Here is a 21,512-nt window from a genome sequence, read left to right as displayed (position 1 = left end):
TAAACCATGCCAGCTGTTCTTAATAACCTGATGACGTGTGTTCCACCATTTACATGTCTGTTCAAACGGAACTCTTTTGAGTTAATTCTATTTATAGACACAGGTGATTTCCCAGATCATATCAGACATCGTTTATTGATTTACAATGTCTTTTACAAGCTTTCTGTTCTTAACAACAGTTAGTTAGCAACATGAATGAAGTCTTTTACTTTATCTTCAAATAAAGATGGTAAGTTATATAGTATATATGTAATTTGTATGTGTGTTAGGTTTCGGGTGCACTTTGCACCGACATCTGCAGGAATAGACAAAATGTGGCGAAAACTTGTCTTCCAGTGACTGAATTTACTGAAGAAAATTAAACACATAAAGTAGCAAAACATTTTACATGAATAATTACTTTTGAAAACCATTTTGACACTCAGTCAAAGATTTTTTTCCTTGGAAAAAAGGTAGAGGCGCCCTTATTAGATCATATACGGTAGGCTGCCTCCTGGCCATCTTTGTTTTCCAATCCAGAGTCTCAAAATGGAACATTCATGCACAACTTAGGGATCAATGGGAACCGGCAGGTAGCTAAGCTTCTCTGGCTATGTTTTTGTTCTGACGTCTATCAACAGCGTAGACACGTCTATTGTCAGATGTCGCTGCAAGGTAGATAACTCATGTACTTCCAAATTGTGAGAAAACACCATGATAGTTTATACAGCAGGTATGGTTGTATTGGTTTGACAGGAATATTTGACAAAATGCTTGTTATAACTAAAACAAATGCAATCAATGATTGCAAAAGCTCACTGGCGGCAGCAATCACACTATGCATTCATTTTTTATGTACCTGGTATGTATAAGCATGTCATTTCAAAATTGTACGTCACATAATATCGCTCCTTAACCTCTAATAGATGTATAAACCAAATAAGAAGGGTGTGGACTTACAAGCTTTCCAAAACTTACCCCCAAAATCTTTAAAAGAGGGTTTTTGTGTGCCAAAAAAAATAAGTTCACAAAATGGTAAAATGCAAAAAAAATCACAATTTTTTTCTGCATGATTCTGCCATAACATCACTCAAAGACCTCTAATGAATGTATAAACCAAATTAGAAGGGTGTAAGGTGTACACTTTTGGACTTAAAAGCTTAAGACTTAAACTGATCCCAAAAACTTTAAAGTAGGGTGGGACGCGGACGCGGACGCCGGGGGTACAGCATTAGCTCATGGTTACTCGTAACCGATGAGCTAATGACAATTTACACAGATAAGTGTGGGAAATCATTCCCAATTTTTTCTTTGTGTTTCTAAAAAAAATAACCAGAGAAAGGAAAACTGCTTTGATGCTTATAGGAAATCACACTAATTTTCATTCAAGATGTTCAGTCGTTGCCTAACTGAGACTATACATTTTCCTTAATCATAACTAGAACTGTCGTCCAGAGGGCCAACTCATACCCCCCGCCTTTCCACTGCCCCTCTGGTGAAGATTTTCCAACAAAATCCTGTTTTTAGTGAATGGGTTACCACACCACGGCAACCCAAATTTGTGGGCAAAAAACCTGCATGCATATACAGCGGAACTTCGTTAACTCGAAGTCGACGGGACCACGAGAAAACTTTGAGTTATCCGAGTGTTCAAATTAAGCGAGTTGTCATTTTTGGTGAAAAGTTTGGTCAATATTTGTCAACATTATATAATCATTAGAACTTCGCTCTGTCGCTTATCAGTTCAGTGTAAAGACTAGTCAATACATGTAAATGTATATGTAATATTTCGTTCTGTCACTCGTAGTTTGGTGTAGTTTTGCCGATATACATGTAGTCTCGATAAAGTTTCTTTCACTTAGTCACTTCAATAACGATCTGATGTTCATGTCATGTTTGCAAAAGGAATAACGATAAAATGGAATTCAACGGAATAACAATTTAATAATGTGATATCAAATAAATGTTTAAATTTAACACAGATTATATGTAAAACGTAACAGAAACATTGCCTTATATTGGACAAATAAAATACTGTTTGATAGTCCAACTTACGTTTTACCGACAACCACGCCATTTCCATGTGTATTAGCACAGGAAGTTGGTACTGTGCATGTGCGTATAAAATGTTACTGTTACCGAGTTGGCGGTTTATCAAATTTACTCTGAACACCTCGGAAGTAATTACGCTATTGTTTCAGCAGTTTACAGATTTTTAAAATAGGCACCGGTAACTGTTTCATTTCTACACCTGTAAAAATATCAGCCGAGTAGATCTACCGGTGTGTCAGAGATTAGTTCCGCTTGAGTGATTGGGTAGATGAGTTGTCTATCGTGTGTACTATTATCGGCGACCGCCTTCGGAAATTACCTGATGTAAGTAAAACAGTACTTTTTATCACCGACAGTTATTGTTATTAGATTCCACCGACAATTTCTTTCCTGAATTTATGAAACACTTATAATCGTTTATAATAATTGGTAGAATTGTAGTGCCGATACAAACGGAATTTTGATGTTGAAAAAATGTCGGCGTTTACAACTGATCGTTGTTGGACACAAACATGAAACTTCGAGTTGTTTGATCATTTTATGTAGGATTTTTATTGTTGGGACCAAATTTTCACTTCATATTATCAGAGTTTTTCGAGTTTTCCGAATTCGCGTTTACCAAGTTTTTTTTACTAGGATAAAGAGAGAATTCGGCCGAGACTGATGAAGTACTTCGAGTTAAGCGGGGTATTCAAGTTTTCCGAGTTCAAGTTAACAAAGTTGCACTGTATGTACACATAATGAGTCCCTAACATTCCTGTGTATTTCAAATGAAATCGGTTGATAGCTATATAGGAGTTGTTCGAGTTTTCTTGAAAAAGTTTTCCACAAGAATATGGGTATTGAAACCTGGTAACCATGGAAACCAAAAATTCTGTAGAGAATTATCATGCATGCACATTTACACATGCATGGACGTCCCTATCACTTCTGTGTAGTTTAATTTGACTTAAAGCAGTTCACAGGTTTATGAGGAGTTGACTGGACAAAATTCCCACTCACCAAAAACAACAAAGTATAGTGACCAGACCTGGTTACCATGGTAACCACAAAATTACAACATGATATAGATTACGCACATCTACAATGTATAAGGGTTATTACCATAAAGTTTCATTGAATTCCCATAGTAGTTTAGGAAGAGTAGCTGTAATTACATCGTTGTGTCTACAAGACTCACCCAAAAATTAAGTATAGTGACCTGGTTACCATGGTAACCACAAAATTACAACATGATATAGATTACTCACATCTACAATGTATAAGGGTTATTGCCATAAAGTTTCGTTGAAATTCCCTCATGTACTTTAGGAGGAGTAGCCGGTACATTGTTGTCTACAGACGGACGGGCGGACGGACAACCCGATTCCATTAATCCCCCCCCCCCCCCCCCCCCCCCCCAACTTCGTTGTAGGGGGTATAATAATGAATGATTAGTAAGCTTGCCTTAGCACATTTTAAGCGGCCATGTAATGTCATTTAGATAATTTACAAGTTTATAAGGCCTAAAATAAAATAGCTTTGTTTCCGGTAACCAGACCCTCCCTTTTTAACCCCAACCCTGGAATTTTTATTAATTAAAATACAAAAAAAAAATGAATTCAGTCCAGAACTCAGGATCCTATTTGAGAGATTTGACAATGCCAGTAAAAGTATGGTATTACCTAGAAGCTTTACTTGTGCAAAATGCCCCATATGCAATTCAAGCATGTTCAGTTAATTAGATTGTGCAAATCATGGCGGGAAGTGGTCATCATATGAATATAAAATGTACATTTACATGTTACATTATACATATACCGTATATGACCTAATAAGGGCGCCTGCCGTAATAAGGGCACCCCTACCTTTTTTCCCAAGGAAAAAAATCTTGATCTGGGAAATCACCTGTGTCTATAAATAGAACACAAAAGAGTTCCATTTAAACATAAATGGTGGAACACACATTCTCTGTTCTAAAGAATAGCTTTCATGGTTTACAAGTTTGATGATATTATTTAAGTGATGTTTAAGCTTAATATATGATAATGAATAGATGTCTTCATCTGGAATATTTTTATGACTGAATATTTTACCGTTTCCATAGCCTTGGGTATTCTGCTATAAGGAATAGTCTGTTTCATAAAACTTCAGAAAAATGAATCTTAAGAAGGGTGCCCCCATTGTCAATTACCCGCGCCCTGCGCCCTTATTAGGTCATATACAGTATGTATATCATATTCCAGTGTCTAATTATATTTATTAATCAATTGTATATATTTTAAAAGTGCATCTGCCTGTTGGCCGTTGGTAATTATATGGAAGACACACCGGACCGTTAATCTGTGAAGTACATTGTAATTAATTCTTCATTTTCACACCCATGGCACTAATCGTCCGCATGGCTCTCTATCAGTTTTATTGCCCCCTGTTAGAGAGGCATTTATCGCCTTTCAATCCCATCATCTAATGCAAATGGGTACACCAATCTGGGGGCTCCTGCCATGTCCGTATCTATATTATACAAGGTCAACATTTACTTGTCGCTAATTGTATTTCTGAGTGTTATATGTGTATTATTATGGTCAAATTTAGGATAAATTAGGAGGCGACCGCTCAATCACAGGAGCGGGTAATCTGAAGGGTTCTGATGTTATGAAGTAAGATCGTCAGAAAATTCGGAATAAGGTCAGGAACGGGATGCTCCTGCATGCAGGTTTCTGTATAAAAGTGGTGAGAGCGAGAGCGGAGGTGGAGTTTGAGTTTTACATGCCTAGGTGCATGTTGCTTTGCTGGATTTTACTGGTATTCCTTATGGGCGAGTGGTGTTGCGAGTTACTCTGTAAACTGTAACAATTAATGTTCTTTGAATGCAGATGTTGCTGAATACAGCTATATATATATAGATAGCCTAGATTCACTTGTGTACTGTACTACGTATGGTGTTGAATTGTTTTTTCTCGACGAGACCCACTCTACTTTTTCTCTAAACTCGGGTATTGTGGCGGGTGTCCGACGCTATCTTGAAGACAACTACCGAGGGCAGTATGGGACTTAGCTGCGATAACGTACCTCTGGACGACGGACGGACAATTTCTGACAGATGGTTGTCGTCAGAGCTACGATTCCCTTCCATTGACGGTACTGTTGCAAAACAGTGAACCTCGAAAATGCTACACTAGCGGATATTGTGTAACTTTGGAGTAATATTTCGTATAATTAATCATTTCTAATACAATTTTTTTCAATGTATTGGCCTACCGTCTAATCTGGAAATATTTAATTCGCATTTTCTGATATTATTATACTGCTCTGAGTTGCCTCAATGATCCGCCATGATACTTCTCCAAGAACTCTCGCGAGGATGCTGACTCAAATATGGTACCTGTGACCATATATGGATGAAGCTACTACGATAAAAAAATACACAATCAGATATTTAACCAGTGTTTTGAAACTCTTGTGAAGAAAGCGCATCTTACTTTATGTAATTAAAGAATTTCAGAATGAATTGACCTTCCTCACCAAAGTATATAACTTTGGACCGAATCTGTTTATCTGTTGAAATCTCGCGGGAAATCTCATTAGCATCAATTTATTTTGATTTCCTTATAACTATATCGGCAATGGGAGGGACTTCATACCCTGCTGGAGAGCAGTGTAGGCAGGGTATGAATATTCGTTCTATATGGGACTCTGATTCGACAGTTCTGCAGTTTTTCGCCACATAATATTGATTATAAAAATGTAATTCGAATTCCCTTAAATGTGATTTTCGACTTCATGTAGTATGAATTATATATATTTTGATAGCATGGTAACTGTGCAGGAACAAATGGAAAACTAGCTTACTGTTCACTTAAGTAATCCATGTATTTTTGCCAAAACCAGCTAGATTTCATTTGTGTATTAATAATTTTCTAATTTAGTACCCCCTTGTATTAGAGACATATATACATACATATGTCTCTGCTTGTATACAACATATTATATTATTCATTAGATACCAACAAAGTAAAAGGAAGTAATTTTATAAATATTACTTTGCTTCGGTAATATAATTTTGATATGTGTCTCACCCATCAACATCATAACATAGAAACAGATCTTGAGCAAAAAGCCAACCGACAGACGTGTTTGTTGTCAACAAATCATTAGGTAAACCGAAAGTTATTCTGATTGGCTGATGCCTATTTCGACTTCAACTGAATTTTTGACAAGTAGTCAAGTGAGTGTGAAATCGATCAATGAACAGATACTACATGTATGTAGGTACAACCAGAGACTTGTATATCGTGATGTAGCGAGACTTACCTATGCTTCATATCTCCGGTACCTTTAAAACTTCCCCAATCGTTGTCGCCAGATATCGTTACAAATCCCTACATCTAATGTGCTTGTGCTACCCATTTCATACATCATATCAGGTGGTAGAGAATTTGTGTATCCCGAGCCGAGCCCGAGCCGAAGACCCGAGCCCGAGCTTTGGATATTTCCGTTGTTCTCCTTCATTACTGAATGGATTAAAGTGATTTTTTCTACAAAGATTTGACTTCAGGTTTTAAATCAATCCGTGTAAGTGGATTTTCTTAAAATGTATTTTAACGTCCTAAATCGACGATTTTCATTTTTTAGGGGGAGAATTTGTGTAGCCCGCAATCAAGCGTGACTATTCATGTTTTTAGCTAATTATTTCCGATACATGCTATTATTGAGAAATATTACTAGATACAAACAACAAGTAAATATAACTGATTCTAAAAATATAAATTTCAACATATATCTAATGTGACTTGATGTCAAATTTTGACATTTTTGTAACCGCGCCGACGATCAATGAACTCGCCGTGTTTACCGAGCTTTCACCGAGCCCGTGCTAAGGGCAGATAACTCTACCGATCCCGAGCTTTGTGACTGTACATTAGTAAAGTGTGTTGTAGGTATTCAGGAGTTATTGAATGAGTTTAATTTAGTGCTTCAAATAGAGTCTGACGAGAAGTTGTACATGTCTTACGACACAACATTTCAAGTAGGGGATTTTTATGTTTCTGCTTTAGTATTTAGGCATGTCTTATTTCAGGGTAATAAAACCATCCCAGTAGCTTTTTTCATTCACGATAAGAAATCAACTAAGATTCACGAATTTTTTTGGCGGTCTATTAAATCACTAATTCCAAACTTATCGAAGGGTAATCATGTTATGGTAGTAGACAGAGAATTAGCCATTAAAAATTCTTTAGAGGAAGTTTTTCCAAATATCAAGTTGGTTTTTTGTTGGAATCATATTCGTAGGGATATCAGGTTTTGGTTGAATCAACATAAGGGGAGTAGCGATATATCTATTTACATGGAAGATATTCTTCAACTTTTGAGATGTGATAGTGAAAGTGATTTTTTGACTATGCTAGATAAGGTCTCTGAGAAATGGAGCGAACCTTTTGTAGACTATTTCAATTCTAGTGTTAAGGGAGATAAAGTGAAATATTCAGGTTGGTGGGTACTATCGGAGCTAGGTGTAAGTAACAAGTATATGGGTATTACAAATAACATTGTGGAGGGGACTAATAGCTTAATTAAATCTTTAAATAATTGGAAAGAATTACCGTTAGATAGTACAGTTTTGTCTTTTTATTATCTCCAGAATTACTATTGTAACGAAATCAAGAGGGGGTTAATAGGAGTAGGTCCATTCAAACTTAAAGCTATACATAAGAGCGCACAGTTAGATCCAGATGATGTAGTATTTTCAAAGACGGTTTGTAATCCCGATGGTATATTAGATTTAATTCAGAGTAATATCAATGATATAGAGCCAGATGTACACGACGAGATAACCGACGAAGAGGTAAGTGATGACAATGTTAACGCCACAACAGACTCTAATATTCCGCAAGCAGGTAAGTATAATTCCCAAAAGTCGTTAGCAGTAGCCGCATTAAGGGATAATAAGGTAACTCATGTTCCATCTGCCAAGACATTTTTAGTTGAAGGTTCGCAGGGAGATAAGTATGCAGTTCAGTTACATCCCAAAGAGAAATGTCAGTGTCCGTCTATAGGTACTTGTTATCACATTATAGCTGCTAAGTTAAGTATAGGAATAGATGATTCAGTAGGTAAGAGAAAACTTCATATGGCCCAACTTAAACGTAATTCCAGGAAACGTGTAGACAAGAAAGCAGGTAGGAAACGACCACGACCTTGTGATAGAGATGAAACTGATATAGTTCCCGCGCCAGACAGTAAGTTAACTAAGTTAGGTGATTCTGTACTATGTTCAACGCCAAGCACAACAATAGTTTCTCCAGTGAAATCTGATCAAATAAACGACTTTCGTTGCCAAAAAGACACAAACCAAAGGTAAGTGATATATTAGAAGATCTTTCAGATGATAGATCAGATGATAGACCGTCAATTTGTAAGCCAGTAGAAACAAAACGTATTTGGATGGATAACGGTAAGAGTACAATAAGTTTTAAAGAAAAAGATGATATTTTAAAGGATAGAAAATTATGCGGAAATACTATGTGTTATGTTCAGGACATTTTAAAGAAACAATTTCCTAATATAAACGGTATGCAAGATACAGGCTACGCTCCAGTTTTGAGAAACGGTAAGTTGGATTATGCTTTACGAGAAAAAACTTAGTAAATACAGAAAAAAGAAAGTTTCTCAAGCCTTAACTTATGATATTTTTATCGATTGTGAGTCAGATGGTGTCATATTTCTAATGTTTTTGATGATATGGTAAGTTGTGACGCTGGTTGCGATAGGTGGCTTCACAATAGATGTGTTTGTGATCAGTCAGATTTTCATTTTTCAAGAGACAGTTTCGTTTGGCATTGTACTAAATGTTCGAAAATTCAAACTAGAATACAATAGGAAAATAGTACTGTAGTTGTATTAAAATCATGCATTGATGAAAATATGTTTTTACTAAAAGAAATAGCTTTAGTAACAGATAAAAAGTAAACGAGTGAATTGGTTTATAACACAAATGAAAACTTTATTTTCTACGTAAAAAAATACAAAAGTACATATGGTGATAAAAATATTTTAATGTGATAAACAATAATGAAAAGATGGGTAAATATATATAAAATCATTAAAATAAAATGATATGGGCTCTTTGTAGAACTGCGTCCTCGTCGCAGAGCCCGGAAACATTCTTATACCAGAATGGCTAAAAGTTCTACAAAGCTCGGGATCGGTAGAGTTATCTGCCCTTAGCACGGGCTCGGTGAAAGCTCGGTAAACACGGCGAGTTCATTGATCGTCGGCGCGGTTACAAAAATGTCAAAATTTGACATCAAGTCACATTAGATATATGTTGAAATTTATATTTTTAGAATCAGCTATATTTACTTGTTGTTTGTATCTAGTAATATTTCTCAATAATAGCATGTATCGGAAATAATTAGCAAACAACATGAAAAGTCACGCTTGATTGCGGGCTACACAAATTCTCCCCCCTAAAAAATGAAAATCGTCGATTTAGGACGTTAAAATACATTTTAAGAAAATCCACTTACACGGATTGATTTAAAACCTGAAATCAAATCTTTGTAGAAAAAATCACTTTAATCCATTGAGCAATGAAGGAGAAAAACGGAAATATCCAAAGCTCGGGCTCGGGTCTTCGGCTCGGGCTCGGCTCGGGATACACAAATTCTCTACCACCATCATATCATGTGTAACGAACCCTTGTGATTTTGGCGACTATTCCCGGGTTTTGAAGGGCAGTAACAGGCGGCCGGTAAGAAATTTGGAGCCTGCGAGTCGAGTATGTGGCTAACTTCTAACATTATCGCAATATGGCGGATAGGCCTATTACATACTTGTGACGTCATAGCCACATAGGTCCATATCTAGGACGACGCAGACATGGATCCGCGTTCCACGAATTAAGTACTTATATACTTAGGCCTAGCGCATGTCTCGAAAACGATACAATACAATATTATATATTATATTATATTGTAGTATTTTTCTACATTAGATCTAGTGTAGTTTTTCTATTTTGTGTTATACCAGAGACCTATATTTGCTTTAGCCCGTCAATCTGTTGACCGTTGGTAACAATTAGATCACAGGCGCTTGCATAGAAAATGTTATTTTCATTTTTTTTGACAGTGGTAAGTGTAATCTGTTAAGCTGAAGGTTGGCAACAATGCCACGAGCGAAACGGCACCCCATCTCACTTCAACCGACTAAAACACACATTTATTCAAACTGACACGGCGCACACTAGTCTATATGCGACCGGCAGAACGATTTACCCAAAAACACCCAAAAACTACCCCAAAACACCTTAAAACATCTCACAACATCAACACATTATATGAAAACATCATTAGAAATTGATATGTATATGTTAACATATCAAATACAGCTATTGATACCTTCTTTTGTTGACTTATCGGAGTGTAGGGTTTTGACGGCGAGGGAGATAACTCTTACAAACAGTCATACAATAAAACCGGCAAGACAATTATGTAGCGTAGTTTGTCGATTCACGCACATTTATCTTCCAGAGATATTAGATATAGATATAGATATTATATATTAGATATAAATATAGATATTAGATATTACATATAAATATAGATATAGATATAGATATATAATATACAATATAAGGGGCAAAGAAGTAATATGAACAGTATAATCCAGATAACACTGGATCCTCACATAAATGTATGGAGGATACGAATTACTTGTAATGATTATATGGGGCAAAGAAGTAATTCAAACAGTGTAAACAATAAGGTTTGTTAAATTTTCGAGGCAATCCGCCCCTTTATCAAAACACAAAAAAATCACAAATACAATCACATAATATATATAAGAAGTACTGGAAATACAATAAAATTCAATAAGAATAATGTTTTAGTAACTGGAGAAACCACAATGAACCCTTCGGCAAACGTGGGCCGAAGGCGGATACTAGCGTGACTGCATCATGTTCAAACACTAGAACGCTATGCGACCAACGGCAGAGATATTTTGAATTTCCCCGCACGTGAAAGTATTCCGAAGAGTTTAAAGACGATTCGTCCCTAAACACTGCAAGTGGACGACATTGCATTTATATAAAAAATGTTGCATTATCGTCTCTACAGTGATTGATTAAATATCGTGTACAAAGTCTGAAAAACTTTAGAAAAATATGTGTTAGATCATAAGAATTATAGAGAGTGGTGTGAAAAAACTGCTACAAATATTTATCAAGACTGAAAATATAAGAAATACGAATGCCGAAGTGTCCCTACAGGACGCTACGGGAAACAGACGATTCGGACCAACTCGGACCAAGATGCTGTTGGATGATGGCGGGAGGCGACTAAATGTGAGTCTCAAAGAGCCTCAATATAGATATAGATATAGATATAGAATATATAATATAGATATAGATATAGAATTATAATATAGATATAGATATTAGATATAAATATAGAATATAGATATAGATATAAATATATAATATAGATATATTTATATTAGATATTGATATAGATATTATATATTAGATATCCCTATCGATCTTATATTTCGCTATCCACTCTTCGCATCTTCTATCTTAGCTCTCCTCTGATATCGATCTAGCTCTCTACTCTCCATTCAGCTCTCGACTATAGATCTAGCTATATAATCTAGCTTAGAATCTCTATATATATCTCGCTCTTCGCTTCCTCTAGCTCTTCGCTCTAAATATCGTCTCTTCGATATAGATTCGCTTAGCATATAGCTCTAGTCTCTCGCTTCCTCTCGCCTATCTCCTTCGCTCTCGTCTCCCTCTCTCTCTCTCTCGCTATCTAATATCGTCTGCTCTCGTCTTCGCTCTTCTATATATAGATATTAGATATAGATATAGAATATAGATATAGATATTATATATTAGATATAGATAAAGATATTATATATTAGATATAAATATAGATATTATATATTAGATATAAATATAGATATAGAAAAAGTAACTCTGGTAGCATTTAAATCGACATTTAAATTGAGATATAGATATAGAATATAGATAGATATAGATATAGATAGAGATAGATATAGATATAGAATATGGAATACATGAAGTTTTTTAATAAGTAAATATATTTGATCTAATTTTGTTTTTAACCTAGTTTTACGACTTTTATATATGTTGAAAAGGTTATGTAATGAGATTTTATATTTTTCAACTCATTATTTATTTTTAATCAATTTCCTCTTGTAATTACACTAGTTACTTATGTATATTACCGGTTCAAGTTCAGTTGTGGCATATTATGTACTTAATAAAGATGATATCAACTTGATACGTATAGTTCTTTCTTATTTCCACGTGGTTGGTTTTGTATGACTGTTTGTAAGAGTTATCTCCCTCGCCGTCAAAACCCTACTCGCCGATAAGTCAACAAAAGAAGGTATCAATAGCTGTATTTGATATGTTAACATATACATATCAATTTCTAATGATGTTTTCATATAATGTGTTGATGTTGTGAGATGTTTTAAGGTGTATTTGGGTAGTTTTTGGGTGTTTTTGGGTGTTTTTGGGTAGTTTTTGGGTGTTTTGTGGTGTTTTTGGGTAAATCGTTCCTCCCTATGCGACCGTCATCAGAAAACATTCATCTTTAACCTACCGTGTCACTCAATACGAATTGTTACATCCAAAACACAATAATCCCCGAGCCTGTCCAGATTCTTCATTTACATACGGGGTTCAAAGGTCATGCGATTATATGATCGTCAGTCGTCAGGTGTACTTTTGGGGGTCATCTCCGCATGCATTTTGTCCGGAAAATGCTTCGGCTCGCTGAAGAGTTTCGTCTAATTTACGATTATTTGAAGAGTTTCGTCGATGAACGATGATTTATAATCATAAATTATTCATTATTTTGAACGTTAGATTACCATGCACCGTATATGACAGTACACAGCAGGCGCGGATCCAGGAATTGGAAAAGGGGGGGGGGGGGGTCCAGTAATTTAGTGGTAATGTGGTAATGCGTGCGCCATAGGCGGGAGCCGAATTATTTTTTTTTGGGGAGGGGTCTGGGGGCCAAAATTTCGGAACAAAATTTCGGAAAAATGAAATGATTATAGCAAATTTTGCAATCTTTCGAGAATAAGATTTTCGATAAGTGGAAAGGGGGGAGGGGGCATACATTGATTCACACAGAACGTCACTATCGTATCGTTTTCTAAATAATGAAATGATTGTCACAAAGGTAGAACAAAATGCTTATTTATTGATTAACTTTTGTCAGTTTACTGAAATCTGGACGAACAAAAAGAAAAGTGAAAAGTGAATCACGAATAAGACTGTCATCAGGTTACCGGAACGTATACATGTGTACCAACATTACTTACTTCAGACCAGTTCATTTATTTCTGCACATTTTACAAATATCATGTCGTCGTCAAATACAAAAATCATACTTCAGACCTGCCAAACGATTTGTACGTTGTGATCTATGATCCATCATCAATTTATTTTCATTTCCCACAATGTTAGATTTAATGTTTGCTAAAAGTTCTTCGAGTTCAATCCAAATTTTATGAGTACATCTATCACTGTAGGATTATCGAAATATTGAGTTCCTTCGGTCATTTTGTTTTAAACCCCTTTTTATTCAAATTTTCGAAACAGTATTACTTTCTTACTTGATTTCGAAACGGCACCCCATCTCACTTCAATCGACTAAAAAACACTTTTATTCAAACTGACACGGCGCACACTATATGCGACCGTCATCAGAAAACATTCATCTTTAACCTACCGTGTCACTCAATACGAATTATTACATCCAAAACACAATAATCCGTGAAAACATCGCCGAATTCCTCGCTCATAACGCCATTTTTCAAACGGCTCCCTCAGCCTGTCCAGATTCTTCAATCGTCAGTCGTCAGGTGCACTTTTGGGGGTCATCTCGGCATACTTTATTTTACATGGGCATGTACAGGACGTCGTTTCCGAGATCACGGACTAATACGATAACATGTTTTAATGCCAGTGATGAGATCGTCCTTTTCTTTTCTTCAACTGCATCATTTCGGTAGTTGCTGAACTTCGTTTTGAAATCGAAAGATTGCATGTAACACGGCACAGTAACTTGTTCAAGACAGGACCGGGGCATTATCAAGTATACCATGAACTAGCAGTATCAGTTGAATTTTTTCGAAGTTAAAATTTGGATGGGGTAATAGCTGATAGTAGTTTGATATTTTGTTTTTTTATTGAACTTGTCATCTATTTAGGATTATGCCCATCTTCAATTAAATTTTTTTTTTTTTAATTTTTTTTTATATTTATCATGTTTCGTTCTCTGATATAAGAGTTTTAGCTTATTGGGTAGGCTTATCTAATAAAAGAATATTTTTTTTATATGGTTATGAAAGCCTATCTAACACTCTTTCCCTCGTATTCTTGTTAAAATTCTGCAAATCAACGCGTACTTTTAAGCTACTCGCTACTTAAAATGTTATTGTGATATGTTGAACACTTGCTGAAAACACCATTTTAAAACTATATGTATAAAAATTCTAGGTGCTTGCATAAAAAATCAATTTTGAAAAAATGATTCGGAAATTTTGACCGACTATTTTAGCCCCGCCTACTTGCAAAACTGCAAATACATTGTACGTCAATCGAACGTTTGTATTCGAACTTGTAGTGTTTCACTGATTGGTCAACCAATCAGAAACGTTTGCCTTCTGAGAGTCGCCGAGTTGTGTGGGACACCAAAGGGTTACAAACTATTTACCGTTACTTCTTTTGCTAAATAATATGCGGTATTGTATTACTACAATATTCTTGTAGTATTATTTAGAATATTTGTCCATGAGAAATGTAAACAATACACACAAGCTGTTGAGTGTGGGGTAAAGTTATTTTTATTTTTCTCCTATTATATCACTATTACTATCAGGTTGTACTATATACTTCTTGGTGGTTTTGTGGATTTGTATGTATCTTTTGTTTCTTTGGTTGAGATAACCTAATAAATGTATCTGCCCAGTTGGTTTGGTATTGTGTTGCTTATTACTATACATTGGGTGAAGTGATGATCAAAATATCAATCCTCCCTTGTAAATATACCAATCTCCTCTGCTATTTTTAGAATAACAGCAAAAGTAGATTTGCCTGGACCTTATGAAAAGTACAAGGAAAATAAGACCGGGTGATTCGGAAGGGTAAGCGTCTCTGCTTCCTCAACAACACCTTCCATACAGTTAAAGTCCAGATCCAAAGTCCAACGAGCTAATGGTTAATCTTTAACATCCACTCCTTAAAAACGTCTTCTATCAAGTCACTGGAGTTTTTCTTCAAAACTGAGCGAACATCTTTGTTCTTTTGTTGTGAGAGCTTTCTCCCCCCCCCCCCCCCCCCAAAAAAAGGGGGGGGGGGGGGGGAATTGGTTGAATTTTAGGAATATGGTATTGAACTTAAGTCTATATCGCAGTCAATCTAACATATCCATAACATAAGAAATATGCATAGGATAACATAATGAGATTGATTGCATTGCTGATTGATAACATCAAGACCTCCCAACAGACTAAGGGAATACCCATGGGAACCACAGGCGCTTGCATAGAAAATGGGAATTTAATTTTTCATATTTTTCATATGGCAGTAGTATGTGTACTGTGGAAAGTACACTGCCATATGAAAGAAAAAATTAAATTCAAATTTTCTATGTAAGTCCCTGTGTTGGGAACAAACTCCACCCTCACTTGGTTGACGTGTTCATTATTTTAAGGACATTAACTGACTTTAATTACAGCACCCGTCTTGTATTTTGTATGAGTCTTCTTGTTACAACTCATGTGGAACAAGTATTGGGAGACTTATTTTCCTTTGCTGCTGAAGAAGTATGTGTATCAGAGTAATGGCCAGGTTGTCTACCATTTAAATGCACGGACAGTCAAAACGAACATCACAATTTACCCAAAAACACCACCTAAACATGGAAATGAAGATATTAACACATGAAAGGTAGCTACAATCGAAATAAAGGCGTTTAAATCGTGGGAAGTGAAGTAACTCTCACAGATAAACATTACCACAAGAATTCAGTAATAATGTCCAGCTATGTATTCTGTGTATATGAAGTGCAACAAATAAGAATAGTTGATTTTGTTTGTATTTATTCCGTAGTGTAATTACCGGTACATGTAATCTGTATCTCACACACACTACAATGATAAATATTCCTACAGTAACATTAACAGTACACCAAGGATATATCTTAGAGAAGATTTTCTGTGATTTAGAAATAGCAATGCTAAACTTCAACTGTCTGCAATTTTGCTTTCTGGATTAGATTAAAAATCAAATAGGCACAACTTGTGACCAAGGGCAACCTACATATGAAGCTTAATACCATGGGAACCTACATATGCAATATGAGAGATACCTTGGAACTTTTTGATTTCTGGATCAAATTCAAAACAGAGCTAGAACACTGATACTGGTCAGCAAAGGCCCTTACGTGGCAAGGGAGCAACATATACATCATACACATCCGCCTCCATATCTGTTGGGCTTACAGGACAGGAAAAACCTGTATAAAACTCTTGTTAGACTGACACAGCCACCTTGACCTCTACACCATGACCTTAACATTTGGTCAGTTGTCTCCTTGTTTTATTCTGAACAACTTTGATTCATCATGTCATAACAACAAGAGATCCCAGAGGGATCTTGGCGCCCACCATTGAATGATCTTTATAGGTTCCATGTCAGATTGATCTTTTCTCTACTTTTCCCTTCGTCTAAGTCTTACTAATCTGTGTAAATTCAGAAACAGCCCTCTATAGCTAGTACTTTTCAAACAAGGGGAACCTATATATAAAATTTAAGATTTAGCGATAATGGCTGTCTGTCGGCCATGTTGTTTTCGGATTGGTCCCAATATGCAAAACTAGACACTGAGGGGAACCTACATATGAAATTTGAGAACGATCCCTTCAGTACTTTCTGAGAAATAGCGATAACAAACTTCAATTGTCAAAATCCAAGATGGCTGCCTGTCGGCCATGTTGTTTTCTGATTGGTCTCAAAATGCAATATGCATAACCAGGCACCAAGGGGAACCTACATATGAAATTTCAGAAAGATCCCTTCAGTACTTTCTCAGAAATAGCGATAAAAAACTTCAATTGTCAAAATCCAAGATGGCTGCCTGTCGGCCATGTTGTTTTCTGATTAGTCTCAAAATGCAATATGCATAACTAGGCTCCGAGGGGAACTTACATATGAAATTTCAGAAAGATCCCTTCATTAGTTTCTGAGAAATAGCGATAACAAACTTCAATTGTCAAAATCCAAGATGGCTGCCTGTCGGCAATGTTGTTTTCTGATGGGTCTCAAAATGCAATATGCATAACTAGGCACCAAGAGGAACCTACATATGAAATTTGAGAAAGATCCCTTCAGTGCTTTCTGAGAAATAACGATAACAAACTTCAATTGTCAAAATACAAGATGGCTGCCTGTCGGCCATGTTGTTTTAAGATTGGTCTCAAAATGCGATATGCATAACCAGGCACCAAGGGGAACCTACATATGAAATTTCAGAAAGATCCCTTCAGTACTTTCTCAGAAATAGTGATAACAAACTTCAATTGTCAAAATCCAAGATGGCTGCCTGTCGGCCATGTTGTTTTCCGATTGGTCTCAAAATGCAATATGCATAACTAAGCACCAAGGGGAACTTACATATGAAATTTGAGAAAGATCCCTTCAGAAATAGCGATAACAAACTTCAATTGTCAAAATCCAAGATGGCTGCCTGTCGGCCATGTTGTTTTCCGATTGGTCTCAAAATGCAATTTGCATAACTAGGCACCAAGGGGAACCTACATATGAAATTTGAGAAAGATCCCTTCAGTACTTTCTGAGGATTAGCGATAACAAGAATTGTTTACGGACGGACGGAGGGACGGACGGAGGGACGGAGGGACGGACCACGGACCACGGACCACGGACGCAGGGCGATTTGAATAGCCCACCATCTGATGATGGTGGGCTAAAAATTCAATCAGTAAACCGATACAAGATTTGACCTTTGCCTTTGACACTATAACCTTGTTCTTTGGTCAGTTGATCATGACTTCTTGTACAATTCTGAACATTGCTTCATCATGTCATTAACAAAAATTCGATCAGAAAAAGATACAATATTTGACCTTTGACCTATGACCTTGAATTTTGACTTAATGATCTTGACCTTCGGTGAGCCGGCTCTTTGTTTAATTTTAAACAACCTACCAGTGATTCAAGGAGTTTGCTTGATAACAACCTTAAATTGTGAAAATCTAAGATGGCCACGGCCTGTCAGCCATCTTGTTTCCAGATTAGACTGAAAATCAAATGTAGACAACAAGGGACCAAGGGGAACCCACCTATCAAGTTTAAGAAAAATCCTTCTGGTACTTCTCAAGAAATAGAGATAACAAACTTCAAAATCCAAGATAGCCACCTGGCATCCATTTTGTTCTTTAGAAACGACTCAAAATCAAATTGGCACAACTACCCAACAAGGGGATCAGACCAGTGAAATTGGAGAAAAAGTCCTTCCTTACTTCTCTATATATAGCGATAACAATCTTCAATTCCTAAAATCCTAGATGATGGTCTGTCTCAAGGTAGAATATACACAACTACGGACTAAGGAGAACCTACAGGTACATGTGAAATTTGAGAAAGATAGGTGAGAACCTTTCAGAGAAAAAGTGATAATAAGAATCGTTTAAGGACAGACAGATGATGGATATGAGACGAAGAGTGATTTGATTAGCCCACCATCTATGGCACAAGATCATTCCAAATTTTTTGAAAATGGAAAACAAAACATTAAATCCATATATCTGGACCAAGAATTGTGAATTCATGCGAAGTCTCTGTGTGATACTCTGACCAAGGACTTGTCCAAGTCAGTGACAAGGTCATAGTGACAAAGCTTATTTCACAACAGGATCACAAAGTATATATATTTATATACATACATACATTGATGTGAATTATACACATATAACATTTATTAAACAAAGTGCAATTACAAGGGGAAATTCAAATCTTAAACCTTTAAATCAAAGCACATATGCATATGATACTGTGTGTTAATTATTTGATATATATAACACAGCAGCACACGTGACAAAGGAGGACAATTTGTATGACTCTTTTCTCTTAAACCTTCAAAAACAGGAACCAAGGCACCATATATAACCTAGCCAAAAACAACCGCAGCTTACATATTACATATGTATGTGATAGTTTGTAATTTACTTGTGTCTTGATAAAGGGGCATGCAGATTGCCTCGGAAATTTGCCAATTTACTTGTCTGTACTATCGTTCTTACTACATGATTAATTATAGATATATTTATATATATACATATGAAAACTTTTAAAAACCATTGTGCATCAGTAGAGAGCAAAAATAAAGAAATCAACACAGCAGTCAGTGATCGCTATATATATACACAAGAGATCCTTGTGGGACCTATGTGCCCACCATTGACGATCCTTATTGGTCTTATGTAAGACTTATGTTTTATCTATATGATTAAACCTACAATGTACATATAAGATTAAAAGACATCTAAAGAGAACTTTATGTGAATACTGTATCTTACAAATGAAAGATTGCATAATTATTTATAGAATCCACAATTACACCATGTGTAATATTACATAATTAATAACATTTTCCTGAATCTTCAACTATTCTATTGCTATCTAAAAGCTACACATCTTAAACTAGGTTCACCTCTACCTCTTTGCTATAATCTAGGCTCAAACAATAACAATACAATCAACATTACTTAGACAAATATAGCAGAATCCATTTTAGAACATGGACATTGCCTTTGTATTTATCATACAAAACCACACATACATGTACATGTATATCAACATGTACCAAATTTTATCAAAATCAGACAATATCTAAATTCCAATCTAGACCCTGTTTGGTGTCCATCTTAAATCCTATACCAGTATTTTTGTTTAAAATGAAACATTGCCATGTTATCATCCCTTCCACCACGTTTCATTGGGATCGGCATCAAATAGAACAAAAGTTGTTACTGGATATGATTAGGGCCAGTCAGAGATTCATCAAATTAACACAGCCATTGTCTTAGTATAAACCAACCACATGATCATACCAATTTTCATGAAAATTGGGCATTATCTAAATTTTGACCAATCAGAAGCCTCCCTTTACATATGTAGCTGTGATCTTGAATCGTAATTGAGCATTTTTCTTTCACTTAAAATCAGAGATGTCATGTTTTCATTCCTCCAATCAAGTTTCATTGAGATCCACCAAACAGAACAAAAGTTGTTACTGCATATGATCCAGCCAAAAAGAGGCTGTGATGGCCATCTTGGATGAAAGATTCGTGAAAAGAGTATGGTGCACAAGATATCACACTTATTATGTATGCAAAGTTTGGTGAGGATCGCATTGGTAGTTCCTGAGATTAGCTTTTACATTGCATCGGGACGGGACGAACATGGGTAACACTATATGCCCCCATAAAGACCCCATGATGTCAAGTAAATGAAATTATACTAACATTATATGGCCTAATTAATGCTGCCGCCATCTTCATGTGGTTGTTTTTAATGTCTAAGTAATGGTATATAATTACAAACTGTATTTGTTATACATCTGGTTAGATCTTTGTGATAGCAATAGGCTTACTTACAGTGGTTAAGTGGCTTTAGTTGAGGTAAAACTGAAATATCTGTAGAGAAAGTATGCATATAACTACACCAGTAAACCGGTATGTAGTCCACAAAGTATGCTCACCTCAACTAGTTTTTGGATGAGATATCACCACACTTAACTAAAATATTTTTTGAAAGAGAAAGACAATTATCAATTTTCAAAAGTTAACTGTACATTCGAATTCCTGTATGTTAAAGATAATGTTCAATATGGCAATACTTACTGTCACTGCAACACTGTTTTAATACCTTATTAAAAATGATGAGGACAAGAATATTTCTTCAAGCTTATCTTTTTGCTTTGTCACCTTGTTACACAGGTAATCAAGTGTACAGTAGTTAGAATGGACATCTAATTTTATTTCTTGAACAATTTGACAAGATGATCATGCAAAGGGTTGTTCCTACTGTACTTGAATTCCTTTGCCATGTCTAAAACAGATCTCCCGTCATCAGTAAGTATAGTTGTGATGTCATATTTCTGCCCTGTTGACTCTGTGTACTGTTGCACATGAGTTTCACATTTAGTGAACCAGATTACATCTGATGTACCCTTGGCTATGTAATGTAGACAATGACAGTCAAACTTGTCTATCATTGTGGTAAGTACCGGGTAGCGCGTACACAAATCTAGACAAAGCTCCTTGTATCTATGAATAGAACAAATATGTAATATGGTTCTCCCTTCCTTATCTACAACTGTAGTTAGTGCTGGGTAGAGCTCGCACAAATCTAAAATTTTTTTTCCAAACCCAAA

General features: G+C 35.9%; 1 protein-coding gene across 7 annotated transcripts in view; it reads right to left on the bottom strand.

The window, feature by feature from the left end:
• Window positions 1-21,512, bottom strand: part of LOC117334562 — a 118,639-nt gene that overhangs the window by 66,353 nt on the left and 30,774 nt on the right. For 2 of the 7 annotated variants that reach the window (XM_033894245.1, XM_033894249.1), the window contains exon 1: window positions 6,325-6,421. The exons of 4 other annotated variants lie outside the window; for them this stretch is intronic. The gene's annotated coding sequence lies outside the window, so the exon portion shown is untranslated. Of the gene's footprint in view, window positions 1-6,324; window positions 6,431-21,512 lie in introns of those variants that run through there. One more of the 7 variants, XM_033894246.1, reaches the window with a different exon arrangement.

The sequence above is a fragment of the Pecten maximus genome, chromosome 9 (genome assembly GCF_902652985.1).
Source record: "Pecten maximus chromosome 9, xPecMax1.1, whole genome shotgun sequence".
NCBI lineage: Eukaryota > Metazoa > Mollusca > Bivalvia > Pectinida > Pectinidae > Pecten > Pecten maximus.
This window is presented reverse-complemented; position numbering and strand designations above follow the sequence as displayed.